The sequence below is a fragment of the Schistocerca piceifrons genome, chromosome 2, assembly GCF_021461385.2.
Source record: "Schistocerca piceifrons isolate TAMUIC-IGC-003096 chromosome 2, iqSchPice1.1, whole genome shotgun sequence".
Taxonomy (NCBI): domain Eukaryota; kingdom Metazoa; phylum Arthropoda; class Insecta; order Orthoptera; family Acrididae; genus Schistocerca; species Schistocerca piceifrons.
The window spans coordinates 963,284,265-963,290,958 of NC_060139.1; positions in this window are offsets into that span (position 1 = coordinate 963,284,265).

Consider the following 6,694-nt stretch of genomic DNA (forward strand, 5'->3'; position numbering starts at 1 on the left):
GTCTCCCATGGGATTTTGCGATCAGAGTTGAACTGAATATAGCTAATTTTGCTCAGGTTTGCTGACAGTGTGTTTACATTGAACCAGGTTAGGAAAGTAATTTGTTACGATCAACGTTAGATCAGTGGAATGTTTGTTGTTTATTTCAATGCTATGTCACCTAATATGATGAACTTGCATGTTTTACACACACGCACAGTATATATAGTTAAACTTTCAAACCACTGTAGAAATAACGCCACTGTCAGAATGACATCAAATTGCAACATAATATTATTGGAGAAGGGGAAAACATATGGCAGAAGAAAAATAAATAGTTATAAAATGTAGCAATAGATAGCATTGTAAGCATTATAATTTAATAGTGGTCGAGCACAAATGACAAATGAATACATACAACAATGCCTAAGGTGGACATTTGACATTAAATAAACTGTACTACTCAATTTGCACAGGTGTACAGGTGCGATACTGTTAGTTACGTAAGCCCATCCTCCATGAAAAAAGGTCATATCACATCAGATGAGAAAAATCAGTTTTTAATTGTCCTGAGGCCAAAAACTGCATAAAAAGCATCAGTCACATCAGTTTTTAACGCTAGGATGCCTAAGGAGGGGTTCATTGAACCCACAATTTTTTTATGTCCCCTGCTTTTGCCCAAGTAAGTTTCATACTACATATTCCATGCTATAGAAAATTTCCCTTAGTAGGATTTCGTACTTCTCATCTCTACAACAATGCAAGTTAGTTCCTTGTTGGTTGGTATTCTTGATATTCACAACAATCGGTTTACTTTCAGAGGAAGTGATCATTGATGTCAGTCAGCTGTTACTTATCTTGTAAACTTGCAGTGAGTTAGTGCAGTTCTCACTGTTCACACCCAGACTTAGAAATGACTAAAAGAATATGTGACTCATCTTTAGAAAGAGTTCTGAATGAAATTTTAGATTAAGATTCTGACTTGGGGAGTGAAAGTGAATATGAGGATGGTGTTATGGAGTATGATTCAGATCAGGAAAGTAATGTGGATGTTAGAGAAGATGAAGATACCGCAGCTTCAGGCAGTGACCATCAGGATGTTATTGTGGCCAAGTCTGGAAGAAGGTACGTAACCACACAGCCTAGAATTCCTTGGAGGTCTGTTGCTAATATAGTAAGAGAGCAGGCAGGAGTAACTCCAGCCAGTGTTTGCCATTCGTCTGGATAAGCCTTGAAGTTATTTCTTACGCCTGACATCATGGATGTTACAGTAAAACATTCAAATGAAGAGGCTGTTAGGCGAAATGTTACTCTGACTAATGAGAGAGAATTGTATGCCTTTATAGGAATCCTGATACTTATAGGGGCAAGTAAGGACAATTCTGTCAGTGTACATGATCTTTGGTCAGACCTAATGGGTCGACCAGTTTACAAAGGTATTATGGCAAGAGAACGTTTCAAGGTTTGATGACAAAAGTACCTGCCAGCTAAGAAGGGAAGCAGACAAGTTCACAGCAATATGTGATGTTTTCAACAAAGGGAATGATAGGTTTCCACTACTGTATAAACCAGTGGTCCACCTCACCATTGATGAGATGCTCAGCTTGTTTAGAGGGCGCTGCCCCTTCAAAGTATTTATGAAGGATAAACCGGGCAAGTATGGCATCCTTATACGCATGATGTCCGATGCAGTTGGCAGATACGTCTTGAATAAGGAACCCTATGCAGGTAATGTTCAGAATTTGTCGAAAGAAGAACGGGGTTCAGCAGCTGTCGTCAAATGTCTGGTAGCACCTGTGAAAAATACTGGTCGAAATATTACTACAGACCGATACTACACATCGGTGGATTTGGCGGAAGAATTATACCAAGACTACAAAACTACTAGAGTAGGAACTCTCCAGTCAAACAGGAAGCATATTCCAGACATAATGAAGAACACGTCAAATCGAGAGCTATATTCATCAATGTTCTTGTTCACAGACCCATCAACAGGTAGGCCTCCAGTAACTTTGGTGTCCTACATAGCAAAAACAAAAGCAAGTAAAAACTTACTGATGTTGACAACAATGCACCAAGATAAGGCACTGTTGGAGGAGAGAAGAATAAAATCGAGATAAATGCAATTACAATTCCACTAAAGGTGGAATTGATACCATTGATCAAGTGGCACGTTTGTGCACCTGCAAGAGGGGAACAAAGACATGGCCTCTATCTGTATTTTACTCTCTCATCGACATTTCTGCTATCAATACAACCGCCATATTCATCCAGCAACATCCAAGATGGAATGAAAAGAAACACAACAAACGGAAAATTTATCTTCTGCAAGCTGTGATGGAGCAAGTGAAATTGCAGGTAGAAGAAAGAAGTGCCAGTGCAAGAGGGTTATCTAACCAAATTCTTCAATCAATGGAGACTACTCTACAAAAGAAAATCAAAGAAGTGACAACAGAAGCACGTCAGCCTCCTGCAGGGAAAGGTCGGTGCCATATTTGTGTAGGAGAAGCTAAAACAATGAAGCAGAAGTACAACAATCTAAGTAAACCAAAACAGTATTGTGGACAGTGTCATAAACATGTGTGTAACACACATTCAGAAAAAATTGTGAAGTGTGTTTCTTGCATTGAAGTTGAGGACTCAGAGTAGTCTATTGCATATGAGCACATCTGTATTTTGTATTGTAATATGTCAATTTTTTATTCACTCAATCCAATATTTATAACAATTAACAAAATTTATAAACCGATGCCTTCGTTAAAATACATAAACCATTTTGAAAGTTGTAATTTTTCGTCAGTAAACTTATTTAATACCTGTGGGTTCGCCAAACCCCGCCCCCCCCCCCCCCCTTAGGCATCCAAGTTAGAAAAAAAAGGGTTGGGAGTCGTAGGGTTAATTGTCCTCAGGCCAAAAACTGCATAAAAAGCATCAATCACATCGGTTTTTAACCATCCTGAGGCCAAAAACCGTGTAAAAAGCATCAGTCAAAATCAACTCAGATTATTAATTTCCATGTGACTGGCACAAAACGTGTTCAATATGGTGTCCACTGTTTTCTACAACATGTTGAAACTGAGAAACAGCATGTTCCACAACTAATCAAAGTGTTTCCGGGATCATGTTCAGAATGTATTGTGCAATGCATGCCTTCAATGCAGCTAAGTTTGCAATCGGAACATGGAACAAAGCATCTTTCAGATAACCCCACAGCCAGAAGTCACGCGGATTAAGGTCAGGTGATCAGGATGACCAGGCTGTAGGGAAATGGTGGATGATAATTCTAGGATTTCAGAAATGGTGCTTCAGCAGCTGCTTAACTGGATTTGCAATGTGCATAGGTGTGCCAACTTGCATAAATATGATCCCATCCACACACCCATACTGTTGGAGAGTTGGTATGATGTGGCTGCACAAAAGACACTCATAGAGCTTACCAGTGACGGTACAGGTAACAGGACTGGAAGCACCTGTCTCTTCGAAAAAGTATGGCCCTACGATGATGCCATAAACCTGCACCACACAGTGACCTTTTCAGGATGAAGAGGTACTGGCTGATTTGCTTGTAGATTTTCCAGCAACTCATGCACATGGGTAATTTTGAATGGAAAGCAAAGAAGGACGTTTCGTAGAATTTTACGCACCGTGCTCACAGGTATGTCCAATGTTCGGGCAATTCTCTGTGCACTACATGTTTGCACACCACCACTCATCTCCTCCTGCATTGCTGTGGCCACTGCTTCCACTGATGTTGAATCAATTGGTTTCCTCCCTCTACCAGGTTGCACACCAAAAGAACTTGTCTTTTAAAATTTCGAATCATTTTCTCCAGACCCATAGCAGTCATTGGGCCAACGCCTGCCTTTTCACCAACCCTTTGGGATTCAGAACTTCTGCTGAGTGACATGTGCACACTCATAATTCTTCTAATACACCATTAGAAGCAGAGTGTGATCCTGCATTGAGACAGTCATGGCGAACATCGCAGGCACAAAAGGAGGATAAGCCATGTACCCAGCGTGTTTATACCAACTTCAGTGGGTTGTGCGCATGACAAGTGTTTTCATTTACATATTATGGCACATATAGTGCCATCTATCGATCAATTTTCACACTATTTTTTTCCTTCTATCATACGTTTTCCCCCTTCTCCAATAATATTCCGTTGCAATTTGACATCATTCTGACCAGTGGTGTTATTTCCACAGCGTTTTGAAAGTTTAACTTTAATAATCACCCTGTGTGTGTGTGTGTGTGTGTGTGTGTGTAAAACAGCAGTGGTACAGAGACAGATCCATAGGGGACCCTATGGAGTACAGTGCCTCAGCCAGATTCTACCCCCTCATCTGCTTTGCTGCTCACAACCAAAACCACCTTCTGCTTCCTGTCTTGAAGGCAGGATTTAGCTAGTTTCCCTCAGTCCCTATGATGCCACAGTTGCATACTACTTTGAGAAGTATTTTGTGATCAACACTGTTGAAAGCCTCAGATAGTTCACAAAATGATAAAACCTTCTTGGATGATCAGCTTAGAAGATTTTATCATTGGAATATGCTGAGGTATCCTGCAATCACCATACAGATAATGAAACATCTTAACTTGCTTCTTTTTTTATCTAGGGATTCCAGTACATCATTCATGAAGGAAAATACAGATTCATTGGAAGACAAACTGCCTTTCACTCATTATGTCAAAGTTTTTTAGGTGCATCACAATTTTGGAAATCAGTACTTTCTTTAAGACTTTTATCTACATGGTCAAGAGAGAGACAGGGTGATAATTTGTAACTTGCATTGTATCTCCCTTTTGTGAAGTGGTTCACTATAGCAACCTTTATTCCACCTGCACAGACACCATGATTCATGTAAACATTATGTGAGCAAAAATTTTGCATAATTGATCTGAATATACTTTTAGAACTACACCTGATTATCCTTAGCTTTTTAAAGAGACAGTGGTTTTCTTTACTTAATTTCTAGTTATGTTCTGGTATTTCCATGACATTTCCCAAAAAGTCTTTGCAACCTATTTGTCCAACAGCACTTGTGATGTGGTCACTGAAGATTTTTGCAATAAACTCCTGGTTGCTTATATGTTTATAACCAATATTTAATGCAATGACTTTGGTTTTAGTGGCACAGTTGGCATCCCTCCCACTCATGATATACCGGCTGCTTTGACTTTATTACAGGAGCTGTTGATTTTGGAGCTAAAATATAAACTTTCACAATAGATGCATAGGTGTAACTCCAGTGAACATCTTGGAGGCATCATTTAAAGACCTTATCATTTCTTCATTTATGTGTCTGGTAACTCTCCATTAGTGCTCAGTTTCACTCTGGCAAATAGTCACATCAAGAGATCATTCAATATTTTACTAATAAAGACACTGGAAACTTTCCCTTGGTCTATAAAAATATTACTGATTAGAACAGTTGAATTTGGAGTTACTCTGGTGAGAGAACTGATTGCTGGCATGTGGCTGTAGGTAAACATCAAATTTTCCTTGTGTATCTTCCCATTACTGCAAGTTAAGAAATTTACATTGGCATGCAGTAAAAGTGAGTCTATCTGCTTCAAAAAGAAGCTAAGATTCCTGAAGGTACACTATATATTGCTACAATTAATAACGTAGAACTGTTACAGCCCATGCTTCAAATTGTTGCTCTAGACAAAAATCATGTATACATGTTAAATTATACTTGACACAGTTCTTAACAAAAACAGCAATACCTCCTCTTTCCCTTTGTTTTCTGGAGCATAAAGTCATCAGATTGTGATCAGGAATTAAAAGTCTTTCCACCCCGCAGAAGACATGGTGTTCAGTGAAGCACAGTACATGAGTGTGGGCTATACTTTCATGGCCACGCATATTGATTGTAATTTCATGTAGCTTATTACCAACCTCTAATATTCTGGTGAAAAATCGACAGTTGATCCTTTCCAGAAACAGTTACAGTGTTTTGTCTACAAAAGAATTAGTAGCTGATGAACTGAGGAATGCATTCTTATCCTGAAAATTTAGAAATCATTTGTCTAATATAGTCTCTGTATATGAAATGCTTTTCGTAAAGTTGTATTCATTTTTACATAAAATAAGGGACAGGCAGCCACTCACCTATAGCAGACACTGCAACAGAAAACAGTGTTCACTAGCTTTTGAGCTCTGACTTTTTTTTCTTGAAGAAAGTACACATGTTCACACACACAGCCACACAGACATTGAAACACACACTGTGGTGACCACAGCAACAGTGTTGCCATGGCTACAGTAGTGTGCATTTGGGTGTCCGTGTGACTGTGTGTGTTTTTCACTAGAAAAAGAGCCAAAGCTTGAAAGCTGGTGAACACTGTTTTCTGTTACATGTGTCTATGTGGCACAATCAGTCTGCTGTAGGAGAGTGGTTGCCTGTCTCTCCTCATATGTATTGTTCCATCCAGGAAATTCCAACAGTTCATTTTTAAAGAGCCATCTGTCAAGGGACATTGGTTTGGACTGTGCCCTTTTTCTTGTTTTCTATTTGATATTATTAAAAATTCCTTTGGCTGCATAATTTTTTCATGCCAGGTAAGACAAGTCTGTGGTTTGTGTAAAATGTTTGATGGACTGTGTCTGGTTCGATCATATTCACATTCATGAAGCTGTTATAAACTTTTGTATAATATGTTTTATTTACATACAAGGGTTGAGTTAAATCATACCTGTTTAGAATGT